This window comes from Camelus bactrianus, chromosome 16 (genome assembly GCF_048773025.1).
Source record: "Camelus bactrianus isolate YW-2024 breed Bactrian camel chromosome 16, ASM4877302v1, whole genome shotgun sequence".
Taxonomy (NCBI): Eukaryota; Metazoa; Chordata; class Mammalia; order Artiodactyla; family Camelidae; genus Camelus; species Camelus bactrianus.
Window position 1 is genome coordinate 20,028,089 of NC_133554.1, and position 16,052 is coordinate 20,044,140.

Sequence of the window (16,052 nt, forward strand, 5' to 3'; positions counted from 1 at the left end):
ATAATTTATTATAACCTTGAAATCTCAGTTCCTATATGAAAAATAACTTTATAGATATTTCAAACATTTATATTTATAGCAACAAATGTTCCAGTATGAATACAAAACAGCATTACCTTTCAAACACAGCAATGCATAACTTGAAACCAGATAACAAGTGTCCTTCTACACACATAATTCACTATAAATTCTCAGAAACAGGTTACATAATCTTAAATGGGACTATGATTATATATGTTTCTTATTAGGTTGTGCCTTACTAACTTGGGGTTTCTGTAGCTGTTTGCTAGCAAATCTAAGCATTTGTTGATTCAGCTATAACCTTTGATATACTTAACATCATCAATATTAATACAAATATTTTTAAAATCATCAATTTCATCCATTTATACATTTATTTCACAATATTCCTTGAACAACTATTATTTGCCAGACACTTCTCTAGGTCCAGGAGATATTATTACACCTGCTATCTTCTGCCCTTAAAAGACTCATTCCTTATTCATGTAAAGAAAATAGACATGTTAAAATATATTTTAATTCAAAGCAATGTCTGTTGTGAGATCATGTTGTTAGGACTAGATTGTGTGTGTTTTGACATAATGTATGTTAATTGTCTTAATCTGGGTTGCCCTCAAGACAGATTCTAAACAGGGATTTACATTCAAGTAATTGTCAAAGAGGTGATTACAGAAAGTCCTCTGAATGATTGCTTTGTATGGGAACTATATTCAGTGGTCTCTAAAATTTTGGAGTACCTCAGAACTATATGAAGGAATTATAGTACAGATGGCTGGGCCCTACACTCAGAGCTTCTCATTCAGTAAGTCTGTGGTGGAGTCCAAGGACTTGCATTTTCATAAGTTCCTACCTGGTACTTAGGCTGGGGTCTCAAGATTGAATTTTAAGAACTGATGACCTAAAGGATGTGAGTAGCGGACAATAGCATAAATTGTATGTATACATATTCAAATATTTTTGATACCTTTAGTATTATTCAAACATCACAATTTTCTAAAATTATCGACCATTTATTTCATCAATGATTGAGCTTGTTACATTTCAGTCATGCATAAACTTGAAATGGCCTTGCCCTCTCATTAATTAGTTTTTAACCAGGTGACTACATTGAAGTGATTAATTAGAAAATACCTGACATGTACAATGCACCTTTTAATGTAAGTTAATTTTAATTTTTTTCTATTTTATTCTATTTTATTTTATTTTTGGGAGGTGTGCTTGTAGTTATAAACTAAATATTTATCTTTAATTTGAAAGGAGCTGGTTGCAAAGCTTATTTACTGCACAAAAAGATGTCCTCTGGAATAATTCATGTGAAACAGCTTTCATCCGCTAAGTCAGGATGTGTGAGGAGTAAAAGTGTGTGCATGTGTGTTAATGACCTGTGCACATATAGCAAGAATAACTATACTTGTTTATAAATATTTGATAATATTCTTTCAAGAATGAAATCAGAATTTTTCTGTGCACCAAGCAAAGTATTTCCATGAGGTTCATGGACCTGGAATAAAAAGGAAAATCTCATAAGTCATCTTGTTTGAAAAAAAGAAAAACTGTCTGTATACCTTACTGCCTTGAAATAAAGAATGTTTTGTGGAGAAATCTTTTTATTCAGTTCTTGCCTGTGTCTACACTACAGTTTTTAAAAAAAGCCATTTATGGAGGGACATTTTTAAAATAAAATGAATGTTTGTACTTATGTGGGGAGCATAGTAACAAAGAAATGTACTGAATTGCAGGGTGCTATTTATTTGCACAGAATACACATGCAATTTTCTATCCTCAGTGTGCATTTAAATTCACATAGAAAGGGCACTTTATTTTCCAAGGATACTGAGTAGAATAATGCAAACTGACTGTAAAGAAATGAACTCTACTACAGCATATACCCTGGGCCTTTAAAGGCATCAGAATTAAGAAAGCTAAGTGATTCTATTAGCTGCATAATCTTTTCATTCTAATGTATAATTTTAGACGATAAGGGTCTGAGATAACTATACTAATTTGCTTTCTTCACTGAGTATTTAATTATCTCAGTAAAACTGAGAGATACACAGGAATTAACATATGGTAAATAAAACATCTGAAGAAGAATGTGCTGTCCCTAAACTTCAATATGTTTTATCCTTTAAATTTCATAGGTTAAGAAGCTAAAGACTAAAATAAATGTTCTCTTATTAGAGACATTTAAATAATAAAAAAGTATCTAGCCTGAAAAAAATAAATGCTTCTTTAGGGTCAACAGATACATACTAATCAAACTTTTCTCCCCAAATATGTCTTATTTTTTAATTTATTTTTGGTTACATAACTGACTTTCTTTTTGCTGAAATTCCAGATGTTTCAATGCTTTAGTTTTTAAGTAGGTGTTATATTCCAATTCAATCCTGTTCTTCAAACCTTGTGTTATTTAAGAGAAGCCTTTGTGATTTGCCATGCCTTTTCTGGTTTTATAAGGATTCAACTTGACAGGTTTTTAAAAGCTAGTTATATAGAGAACATCACTGGTCCTTCATTAAATATTGAGAATTTACAGCCAGGATAGGAAACAGGAGTGTTGGGGGAAGAAAGCAAAACTTGTGTTTTAACACATAGACTCATTCAAAAATCACAAACCCCTGTTCTGTCCCAGTTGCTGTGAAGCATCTTCATTGTGGATCATTTTATTCAATTCAAACAGAAGCACACTGAGATCCTTATTATCTCCTCATAGTACATTCGTTAACATGTTCATGCCCTTCAAACCAGCTCTTAGATCAAACACTCTCTTTCAATGCATCCCACCTCCACTGCCAGCCCTCTTAGCCTGCCAAAAGTCACCTGGAACTTCAAGGCCCATTGCAAATGTTCTTTTCATCATAAAACATTCTTATGTCTTCTATTTTCCAATGTGAATAATTCTCTACTCTCTGAGCTCAGTGAACATTGTTTATAGGTTCAATCTATATTACACTGCTTGTCACTTTGATTATAGTATATAGCATATGTACCTGCTCCTCCACAAAGTCTATGAACTGTGGAAAGAATAAAAACATATTTCTATTTTTTATTAGTCACTATGGAATAAAGAGTGTCCATGAACTCTTCTTTGTAACTCAGTTCTGCTCAATTCAATCAGCATTTATAAAGTACCTACTGTTGCCCAAGAAATTTAGATAATTCTCCATAATTCAAAGATGGATTAATATTGAGAATTTAGGATAAGAGTGACAGATAAACATGCGGGCTATTTCATACAACAAAAAATATGGTATTATATAGCCCAACACAAAATAATATGGTAGATTCTGGATTGAAAGAAGGAGGATCTTTATCAAGACTATTAGGATCAAAAAGAGAAAGGACAAAAAACATATGATCATCTCAATAGATGCAGGAAAAGCATTTGATAAAATTCAACACCCATTTATGATAAAAACTCAACAAAGTGGGTATAGAGGGAACATATCTCAACATAATAAAAGCTATATATGACAAACCTACAGCCAGCATAGTACTCAATGGTGGAAAAACTCTAAACCTTATCACTAAAACCAGGGACAAGACAAGGCTGTCCACTCTTACCACTCCTATTCAACATAGTCTTGGAAGTCCTAGCCACAACAATCAGGCAACAGAGAGAAATAAAAGGGATCCAATTGGAAAAGAAGAGGTAAAAGTGTCACTATATGCCAACAACATGATACTATACATGAGAAACCCTAAAAGGTCCACACAAAAACTACTAGAACTAAGCAAAGAATTCAGCAAGGTAGTAGGTTACAAGATTAATGTACAAAAATCAGTTGCATTTCTTTACACTAACAATGAATCAACAGGAAAAGAAAGTAAAGAAACAATCCCCTTTAAAATAGCACCCAAAGTAATAAAATACCTAGGAATAAATCTAACCAAGGAGGTGAAAGACTTATACATGGAAAACTTAAACCATTGATGAAATAAATTAAAGGAGACTATAAAATGGAAGGATATCCCATGCTCCTGGATTGGAAGAATCAGTATTGTTAAAATGATCACACTGCCCAAGGCAATCTATGGATTTAATGCAATCCCTATCAAATTACCCAGGACATATTTCACAGAACTAGAACAAATCATATTAAAATGTATATGGAATCACAAAAGACCTAGAATTGTTAAAGCATTACTGAACAAAAAAGAAAGAGGCTGGAGGAATAACTCTTCCAGACTTTAGACAATACTACAGAGATACAATAATCAAAACAGTATGATATTGGTACAAAAACAGACATATGGAACAGAATAGAGAGCACAGAAATGAACCCACAAACACTTGGTCAAATAATCTTCAACAAAGGAGACAAGAACATACAATGGAATAAAGACAGTCTCTTCAGCAAATGGTGTTGGGAAAACTGGACAGCATCATGTAAATCAATGAAGCTAGAGTAGTTCCTTACATCATACACAAAAATAAACTCAAAATTGATCAAAGACTTAAACATAAGACAAGAAAGAATAAGCCTCCTAGAAGAAAAAATAGGCAAAACATTATCTCACATACATCCCAAAAATATTATTCTAAGGCAGTATACCCAAGCAATAGAAATACATTCCAGAATAAACAAATGGGACCTAATTAAACTTACAAGCTTCTGCACAGCAAAGGAAACCATAAGTAAAACAAAATGACAACATATGTAATGGAAGAAATTTTTTGCAAAAGATGAAACTGACAAAGGCTTGATCTCCAGAATATATAAGAAGCTCATACAGCTTAATAAGAAAAAACAAACAACCTAATCCAAAAATGAGCAGAAGATCAAAACAAGCAATTCTCCAAGAAAGAAATACAAGTGATCAATAGGCACATGAAAAAATGCTCAATATAACTAATTATCATAGAAATGCAAAGTAAAACTACAATGAGGTATCATTTCACACCAGTCAGAATGGCCATCATTCAAAAATCCACAAATGACAAATGCTAGAGAGGCTGTGGAGAAAAGAGAACCCTCCTACACTGCTGGTGGGAATGCAGTTTGGTGCAGCCACTGTGGAAAACATATGGAGATTCCTCAAGAGACTAGGAATAGACTTAAAATATGACCTAGTAATCCCACTCCTGGGCATATATCCAGAAGGAACCCTACTTCAGGATGACACCTGCACCCCAATGTTCATAGCAGCACTACATACAATAGCCAAGACATGGAAGCAGCCTAAATGTCCATCAACAGATGACTGGATAAAGAATAAGTGGTATATTTATACAATGGAATACTATTCAGCCATAAAAGTGACAATATAACACCATTTGCAGCGACATAGATGTCCCTGGAGAATGTTTTTCTAATTGAAGTAAACCAGAAATAGAAATAAAAATATCATTCATATGTGGAATCTAAAACAAACAAACAAACAAAAACAAGAAAGAAAGAAAAGAAAAAGACAGATGAACGTAAATACAAAACAGAAACAGACTCATAAACATAGAATACAAACGTTGTTTTCAGGGGGATGGGGGTGAAAAGGGGCAGACTGGGAGTTTGAAATTTGTAAATACTGACAGTCATATGTAGAATAGATAAATGAAATTATACTGTATATCACAGGGAAATGTATACAAGATCTTGTGGTAGCTCACAATGAAAAAGTATGTGACAATGAATATATGTATGTTCATGTATAACTGAAAAATTGCGCTCTACACTGAAAATTGACACAACATTGTAAAATGACTGTAACTCAATAAAATAAAATTAAAGTAAAAAAGACTATCACTAGACATGGAAAGGAAAAAGAGATTGCTTTTCATAGAATATGGTCCCAAGCCTGGACAATCTTGTGAACCCAGAATGTATGTGCTTGTGTGTGTATATGTCTACTAGAGCTGTGGACTAAGTTTCATAGAGATTTTTCAGCTAAAGATAAACATTACTCAGTGATAAACTACTGCCTGTTCAATGAAATCATGATAGTCCTAGGCCACTGAAATGCTTTTATACACTGGAGAATAAGTAACCAGTTTGCCAGGTTTTAGGAATGATGACCCTCTGAGGCTGATTCAGTCCAGCCTACCCTGGTGACCAGAACATTTCTGCATTGTGTCTCAAGGCAAACCTGTTGTGTAGTTATTCCTTGCTCCATCTTGCAGGTTTTTTTCCTCATCTAAATAAATACCCTGAGGCATGTGTGGTAGAAAGTCTGATGATATCTGAAGTCAGAGTAATAGTCATTTAATTTGAACTGGGAAAATTTCAAACCAACTGGCAGTGAACTGAGACAAATATACAGAATGTTATTAGTAATTCAGCCAGACTTGTAAATTTTAAATTCTACCAAACATTTCCTCAATGTTATTTCTAAAATCCTTAGTCAAATGAAAACATTTCTAAAAGTCTTAAAAAATACATGTTTTGTTATGGACCAGTAATATTCATATGAGTGACCCCAGTCTTTCTTCCTCTGACATCCAGACTAGGATCAAATTTGCCTCCTTTATCCTTCCCCCGTTCCCCACTCCCATCCAGACCTTTTCTATCATTACTAACTTTATCTTTTATTTTCCTTTTAAATGGAAAGAAAAAAAATTGAGAAAGGAGCAAAGGGGAAATAAATGTAGAGTAACAAAAAACAAAAAAAAAAAAAAAGGAGGGGAGAGCAATAGAAAGATAAGATACACGTGGCCTAGAGCTAGTTAAGATTATTTAAGGGGGAAGTCATGAAGAAAGAGGCACCAGGAATAAAAGATATAAATATAAAAAGAGTGTGACTTTTAAATGAGGACCGCTTATCTCCTTCACTGTGTTTGAGACACATGTGCAAAGAATTATTTTTTTAAACTTATGTTTTAATAAATGGAATATTTTTTTTCAACCAAAGAAGTACTTTGAGCTTAAACTATAAGGGTCCTGATTTCAACAGAACTGAGTGTTCCTGATGTTCCATATGGAATATATGGCCTCACTCAGTCAACATGCTACTGACTGTAATATGAAACTGAAGGGCTTCCAATTAGGTCTCTAAAAAAGAGAATGGGACAACTGATAATAGTTTCGTTTAGTGGACAATTGAATTAATTATTGACACTTAAGAAATGGTAGCATTTATTCTGCCAGAAACTTATATGTGTGTGTGTGTGTGCGTGTGTGTGTGTATTATATATATTAGTAGAATCCTGGTAATATAAAACTGAAAACTAACTGAAAATATGGCATTACTGAAAGCATACTAATTGGTCAAAGTATTTATGATTGATTTAACAAAAAGTATAGACAGTATATATTATGCATTCTTAGAAGAGGTGAATGGAAAGAGCACCAAATAGGTAGATGTTGTTCTATCTACTTTTAAGTTCACCATATACAACCAAAACTTAATTTAAATAGCCAAATATGCTATAAAAATTTAATGTATTCTAATGCTTATGTTCTTTGATGGGGTCTAAGGTCTACTGATTTTTAAACAATACTTTATTTTAATTCATGTTACACTTGATCTCCAGATATATATGCCATGCATGCTAAATTTTTTTTTACTTCATAATCAGAGATGTTTTGTCTACCTTTGTACCCTCAGCGCATAATTTTGTTCATGACATTGCAAACATTTGGGAAGATATTTGGTTTATAAATGAATGAACAAGTAAATAAACACTACCTCACTATATTTTTCTAAAGAAGTGAATGGTAGTAACTGAGTGGATTCATAAGTGGCACTTGTTCGGATTATAACCTCTTGTACATAGGCAGCCTAAAGAACTGTGTGTGGCAGTGAAAGAAATACTTGCTTATTTGGTGGTGTTGTAAGATTTTGGAAGATAACTTGTCCAACAATATTGGTGCAGATGCTATGCATCTGTTGCTTGAAATTATGTCTGTGATGCAACAAATTTAATTCTCTAAATTACCTTTGGTAACTAACATGGAGCTCCTAGGCAATGAGGTATCAGGGATCTGAACACCCCCACCCATCTGGCTGGAGGGGGCCATAATTGTACTGAACTTCTCATAGGACTTGCTCTGGCTGAAGGAGCTTCAATATTCTCCAGGCCTAGTGGTCTCCTGAATTTGGAAGGCTGGCTGTACTATACAGTTCTTGCAAAAAGCTGGCATCTAAACTCAGACTGCTGATGCCCTAGTAGCCAGGTTTTTCCTTCAGTGACAAAGTTGCCTTCACACTTGTTCCATGAGAACAATGAGCTACATAGAAGCAAAATTTCTCCCCTTCCTGAGACAACGCACAGCATGACCAACAGAATACTCTGGTTCTAGAATTTATCTCTCCAGCTATACAGGGAGACAAAAAAATGATTTGCCTTTTCTTTTTGTTAATGCTGGCTTTATAAAAGTTCCCTTAATGTCTGTTCTCCATACCGTATCTTGTGTCATTGTGAACTGTGTCTCAGTGTGTCAAGTACTGTTGTAAGATAGATGGTGATATCAAAAACTTTTGCACAGCAAAGTCATCTCTTAGACATAAGGGTTCCACATTGTACTTTCCCCTGGACAGGACTGGCTGGGGGAAGGGACAGGTAGAGAGCTATCTTTTTAAATAAAACTCTTGGGAAAAAGTTGTTACTTTACTATGCGTTGAGTCTTTTAAAATCATTATTTTCCACCAGGAGAAGGCAATTCAGTCCACATGAAGACATTCATAAAGAAATATCTGATCACCATTCTCTAATTGTGTCTTTATAGTAATACTGTATGATGAGTAGCCCAACTCAGGGGAGTTAAAAAAATTGATCAGTGCCACTAAGTTAGGATTTGAATTTGAATCTGTCTGACTCTAACTTTGATCTTTCCACTTCTTTGTAATGGTCAGTACTTAAGGTTATACAGTCATTCATTATACAAATGATAATTGACTTCTGAAATATCAAGGGTGTTTTCCCTATGAGAACAAGTTTTGTCATTTCTCTTTATTGAAATACGTAATGGCTATATGGTAGGTATTTATTTATATATGCAAAGTTATTGAATACATATATAAAATTATGCAAGTAATCTCAGGTATATACTACTTTAACTGTAGTGAAAATTTCAGTGATTAAAAGACAATTTTGTTTTGTTTTTTAGATATTGGTCACAGAGGTAATTTGGTACAGCAGATAGAATGTATCCTCTGAATTAGAAAGATGGCTTCAAGTTCTTTCTCAAACCTTTACCAAGTGAGCAAATTTTTAACCGTTCTGATGCTCATTTTCCTAATAATGTTACTATATTGAAGGGGTTTGTATTACTTATGCTAGGTTGGACCAGTGTGTATCAGACTTCAATGTGTGTAGACATTCATCTATGGGGTCTTGCTAAAATGTATATGCTGATTCAGGAGTTCTTGGGTGGAGCCTGAGATTCTCCATTTTTAACACACTTTTAGTTGATACTGATGCTGCCAGATTTGGGACCACATTCTCTAGCAAGTAGTAGGGGCACATCCTCAGCAATATTGACATTTTGGCCCAGATATTCCTTTGTTATGGAGTCCTGTGCCTATGCACTGCAGGATGGTTAATAGCACCCCTGGCTCAGTTCCTGACAAATAATAGAAACCAGATGAATATTTGTTCAATTGTTTTCACATATTCTGCCTTGACTTGGTGGTGGTCAAGAAGTTTAGACTGATGGTTACCTCTAGGATGATAGTATCCTCTAGAACACAAGTCAGCAAATGACCACTCAGATCAAATCTAGACTACCACATATTTTGTATATAAAGTTGTATTGGATGTCATCCACGGCCATTAGCTTATCACTTTTCTTTGGCTGCTTTTGCACTAAAATAGCAGATTTGAATATTTTCAGCCAAATCTGTGCAATCCAAAGAACCTAAAATATTTATTACCTGGCCCTCAACAGAAAAGCATATCAAGTCCTTTTCTTGATTCATGAAAATCCTGGAACTTTAACTTCTAAGCTGTAGAAGCAAAGTTTCACAGCAGTCCTGTAGATATAATTCAGTAAGTGCTAAATCAAAAATGCTTCCTTCAGGTTACTCTCACAGAGAGTGGCTAGATTCTTTCTTTTCTCAGTGAGCCATTATCTTCCATAATTCAGGCATTAAGAAACTTTTTCAAAAACACTGGAAACAAGAACAAACCAAACCCTAGGTGCCAGAAAGCATTGGCTAGCTTCCTTTAAAAAATTAATTTTTCCAGCACAGACAATTTACATGCCTAATTATGATCAAAGAGTCAGTCACAAGAGGAAAATGTATCTTTCCCCCATGGCTTCCAACTTTATTTAACCTAGTATGTTTGTGCTAGTGACTGGTAATTTTCATTTGTGCAAGTTCTTATAGGAATATTTTTTTAAAAAAATTCAGAAGAGTTTGAGTGGAAAGCACATACGCAGGAATTTTTCTGAGATGAAAAATGATTTATGATATAAATTTTTGTGGAAATTATGTGGGTAATTTGCACTTGGTTGCCACCTATAAAGAAAAATGGAATGTATAGCTTAAGGTACAATTTTATTCTAGTGTGACTGATTATCAGAGCTGAGTTTATTGTAACTGCTTCACACAGTATCATGCTTATTTTGAAGCAATAACATGATTAGAATCAGCTATATCAAAGTTTCTCAGTCCCAGCACTATTCAGACAAGATAATTATTTGTTGTGGGGTCTGTACTGTGCAATGTAGAATCCTTGGCAGCATTCCTGGCTTTTGCCCATTACATGTCAGTTTTCACCCTCTCCCCAGCTGTGGCAATTAAAACTACCTCCAGACACTGCCAGATATCCCCTGTATGTCAAAATAACTCCTGGTGGAGAATCATTAGGCTATATTATGCCACAAGAAGAAATAACTCCACAATTTCAGTGGCTTAAGACCCCAAATGTTCATATCTTGCTCATATAAATTCTACTGAGCAGCTTTCCAAGGCAATTGTACACTAGGTCCTAGTTCAGTATTATGAGCTACTTGGATCTTATGATACTTCCAATCAACACACGTTTCCAAGATCATCATGAAGAGTAATGATAGTGTAGAACTGAATAGAAGTTCTTAAATATTTATACCCAGAAGTGACATTTTCCAGTTCTGTTCGCATTTCATTGATCAGAGCAATTACATGGCCATGTCTTCCTTGTATAGCATAAGCATTATCTGTTAAACTCCACTTTCTTCAATCAAGATTTGTTACTACTGAGACTACAGTATTGTCAAGGGTAGAGAGGAAGGATAGTGTTGTGGTTGACAGTGTGGATTCTGGAGCCAAATCTCTTGGGGCTAAAACCCAGATTTATAGCTGTGACTTTAGACACACTGTGTCTAATACTGTGCTTGAGTATCCTCATCTAAAAACCAAGGATAATAGAAGTACCTAACTCACAAGGAGCTAAAACGTGTTAGCATTTCTGAATCCCTCAGAAAAAAATCCTAGATATAAATAAGCACTTTTTAAATGTGATTAAATAAAAAGAAATAATTTACAGGGAGAATAATTGTATATATTTTTATAAAAATATTGAGAGGGTGAAAAAGTACAAAAATTGATGTGTATTCAGAAGAATTTGACTCTTTTTCCATTTGCAAGTAAATTTTATTTTTATTTCTTTTCTTTGATGAATATTAATGTACATTTTTTAAATTGAAGTACATTAATTACAAAGTGCCAATTTCTGGGGTACAGCACAATGTCCCAGTCATACATATACAGACATATTTATTTTCATATTTTGTTTTCTTTAAAGGTTATTACAAGATACTGAATATAGTTCCCTGTGCTATACAGAAGAAACTTTTTAAAAAAACTATTTTTATATATAGCGGCTAACATTTGCAAATCTTGAACTCCCAAATTTATCTGTTCACATCCTCATTCCCCACTAACCATAAGATTGTTTACTATGTCTGCCAGTCTGTTTCTATTTTGTAAATGAGTTCATTAGTGCCCTCTTTTCTCCTTTTCCTTGTCCTCTTCCTCCTTCTCCTTCTAGATTCCATATATGAGTGATATCATATGGTATTTCTCTTTCTTGTTCAGGCTTACTTCACTCAAAATGGTGATCTCTAGGTCCACACATGGCATTATTTTATTCTTTTTTATGGCAGAGTAGTATTCTATTGTATAAATATGCCAAAACTTCTTTACCCAATTATCTGTCAATGGACATTTAGGTTGCTACCGTGTCTTGGGTATTGTAAATAATGCTGCTATGAACATTGGGGTGCATGAATCTTTTTGCATTAGAGTTCCCTCCAGATATATATCCAGAAGTGGGATTGCTGGATGATATGGTAAGTCTATGTTTAGTCTTTTGAGGAATATCCATACTGGTTTCCATAATGGCTGCACCAAAATACATTCCCACCAGCAGTGTAGGAGGGTTCCCTTTTCTCCACACCCTCTCCAGCATTTATCATTTATGGACTCTTTTTTTTTGTTTGTTTGTTTTCTGGGTCTTTTATTTGTACCTATGTATGTCTGCTACATCATGAATGGGCCTGGGAGAATAAATCAAGGGGTGAATGGACCTGGAACTCCTTGAGCATTCATGCAGTGAGGGGATGGGGTGAAGTAAGAAAGAAAGAAGTGATTCTCATGCTTGGAGCACCCTCAACCCATCTTTGCTGGTGTGTTTGGGTGGGGAGAAGGGAAGGCATGATTGTTCTGGTGGCTCAGGGCTGCAGGAGACTGGGTGGGGTAGGGGTGGTGGAAGAGGAAATGCTAGCCTGGAGGCTGGGCTGTTAGCGCCTCCTTTCCACAGTTCAGAGGGCTCACTCTGGGCTCAGGTTTGCCATGGTTTCCTTTGGTCCAAGTTTGGGCTCAACACTTAGTCCTGTGCCCTGTTTGGCTTTTGGCCCAGAGGCCTTTTTATGCTGCTGCTGCTGTAGGGCCAGATGAATGGCCCAGATGCTCAGTGGCTGCATGTAGGCCAGTGAGTGGTACATCCACTGCTGGCAGTATGCCTCAGGAGTCTGGAAAGCCAGGCCCAGGTGCTCCAACAGAGTACAGTAGCAGCCTTTGGCTGTCTGGAAGCCCTCCCAAGTTAGACCCTCTTGGATGATGGTGGCTGCCAGCCTATAGACCACACCAACTCAGACTTCTTCAGACTGGACACTGGATCTATCAGGAACACCATGGGGCTGCACCCATTCATAGCCCCCATGGTCCCTTCTGCAAAGGCCTGGACATTGAACTCAAAGATAGTTTGAAGAACATGAACCATGTGTTGGGTAGGAAATAACTCACTGTCTCCTCCTAGGCCACTGGCCCTCAGGAAATACTGGCCAGCACACTGGTCAGACATAATGCTAAAGGACTGAGGCTGAGAGTTGCAGTCATAAATGTAATAGCGGCCAATCCACAGTGGTCTTTCATAGGCTTCTTGGCCCTGGTTAAGGGTGGAATAAAACTTATCCTGGACATCTGGTGCCCCACACAGAGCAGCCATCCAGACCATCATAGCCACAGCTGCCAGTCACCGTCCTCCACAGTAAGCACTGGGGCCTGTGGTGACCCATCCATCATAGGTTTGGTCTGCATAGCCTCCATTATCAATTAGTCCATCTTTGTCCTTGTCAAACTTCATTTCAGACTCCATCATGGCCAGATTCACAGGCCACATGTCCCTCAGGAAGCTCTGGTCACCCATCAGGCAGTAGTCCTGATAAACCTGCAGCACAAAGTTCAGGTTTAGGTTTTTCCTGTCTGCAGTATCATGGACCACATATACATTGACCCAGAGCCATGGCTTATCATCTGGGTCCCCAATGTCATGGGGGATGATGTTCCTCCTTTTCACAGGTGCCATTATCCCACTCATCAGGTACCATTGCTGTGTCAGGTCCTCACTGAGAGTGGCCAGAGCCATGTCATATTGCAGGCTGAGCTCAAGTTTGGGCCAGAGCATAAGGACAAAGGAAGCATAGAAGTGGACATTATATGTGTTGTACCTGCGATATTCTTGGACTTCAAGGTAGCTGAATCGACCATACTCCCATAGGATAGGGTGCAGCTGACACATGCTCCCCACAAGCTCCTCTGGTAGTGAGGTCTCAGGAACTTCCAGCCACTGTGCCCCCGTCAGCCAGAAAGTATAGTTCATTGAACAGTGCAGATTTGTACCAGGCAGGCAAAGATCTGTCATCCAATTCTGGGCTCTGCCAAACCAAGATCTTCCTTTCCCAGTCTGTTTATCAGCACCGTGCACAGTAGCTAAGGGTGAGTGCTGTGTCACCATTAAGGCCAAAGAACCTCATGTACTGCCTGTAGTGGACTGGCCCTTTGCTCCAAACATGATTTTGGGTATGTCCCAAGCCAATGAGAACTCCAGGATGTGCCGGCCTCTAGGTGGCAGCTTGCCTGTAACACCCGCAGCCCCAGTGATGCCTTCTCCTTTCTGCAAGGGGGTCTTTGGCCAGCAGGGGGATCCAGCTGTCCATCCTGAAGTAGATCCTGCCACACCTGCTGCCCAGTGCTGTCAGGTTCAAAGGCTGTGATGTAGGTTACCATGGTATCTGCCATGAGTCGTACAGTCACAGCCATTGTGTAGGGATTTGGAAGGGTTGGATGATGCAGCAGCTGTACAGTCTCCCCATCATGCTCCAGATAGAAGGACTCATTCCACAAACCCCCAGGAGCATCATCTTCACCTCCCAGTTCATTCCACATGGAGAACATGATGGACACATCCCTGGCTTCATCCCCTTCATTTTCCACATCCCAGACAAAGACTCCTACAGGCAGGCTGCTGTCCTGGTAGTCCTGGGGAAAGATGGATGTGATCTGGTGGCAGGTGAGGGTGACATTCTGGCCAGGAAGCTGATAGACATTCCAGACTTGGGGACAGAGGATGTGGTAGAATGCAAAGTATCCACAGATGCCCCAGTTCCAGCTGTGCAGGACACTTGAGCACCCCACAGACAGCACCTGCTGGTCAATAGCCTGCCCTTTCCAATGCAAAGACACTGTGAATTGATCAGCAATGACTGTCTGGTGCTGGCACATTCCAGGATTAAGCTGCCAATGACAGAACTGGCCTCTCCAGCATTGAGTGATAGTGTCTCCCCCAATTCCATCCAAGGGACAACCATAGATCTGTCTCAGGGGCACACAATTGATGAGGTCAAAGAAAGGTGTCTTCTTATCCACCTGGGTCTTCCGATACCACCACTGCAAGCACCACAAGCCCATGCCCAAATGCTTTATCAGGTTGCTTAGGGAGATGTCATTGGCATTAAAGGGCTTCCTCTTCTCTGTAAACTCATGAGACAGGTAGATGGGCCAGACAAAGGGAGGCACCTGGTAGCTCTTAGCTTTACCCTCATAGGAAGCCATCAACTGCTCAGTGTCCTCCTGACTGCTGTAGCCTGGCTCGTTTTGGGATTGATTGTCTTCAGGGCTCTTGTAGTCTGTAGCCTGCACAGCCTCAGTGCCTCTAGTGTCTTCAGGGCAATAAACTTGTGGATCCTCTTTGGCATAGCTGGTCTGCTCTGAGGCGGGGACTCTGGTTCCCATGCCTCCTGGATCCTAGGTCCCCACAACCTCGATGGTTTCAGATCCCAAGCTTTCTGGTACAAAATATCTGGTTAGCCAAGCCCAGATACAGATGCTGACTGTTGTTAGGTGCTGTCTCAGAGGACCAGCAGCTGGGGAGAGCTGAGGTGAGCTGGTGTCTCCGTGGATCCTGGGAGCTGTTGCTGCTGTGGTGGTGGTGAAAGCAACGAAGCTGCCAGGAGCTTGCCCTCGGTGTTCTTTCTGGGTTCTGGGCGGGAAGGGTCAGGCCTTGTCATCATTGGGCTGTGGTGATTAGCTGGCCCAAGCGAAAGGTGACTGCACCTGAAGAGAGGGGAGGAGTCCCCAGGACCAACCCATCAGGCATCACCCACAGGACCAGCCTGGCAGTTTGCAGCAGACTCGGGCTCATCCCCCGGCTGTGGCACCAGGCCCACAGGGGCGGGCACTGGGTCCTGCTGGCAGGTGTCTGGAGCCCTGCACCTGGGTGCCAGCCCATGGGAAGATGACCCAGGGCAGTGGCACCCTGTGGACTTTTGAATGATGGTCACTCTGACTGGTGTAAGGAGATACCTCATTGCAGTTTTGATATGTATTTC

General features: G+C 38.4%; 1 pseudogene; it reads right to left on the bottom strand.

The window, feature by feature from the left end:
* Positions 1 to 12,713: 12,713 nt before the first annotated feature.
* Positions 12,714 to 15,471, bottom strand: LOC105065900 (non-lysosomal glucosylceramidase pseudogene; annotated as a pseudogene).
* Positions 15,472 to 16,052: the final 581 nt, after the last annotated feature.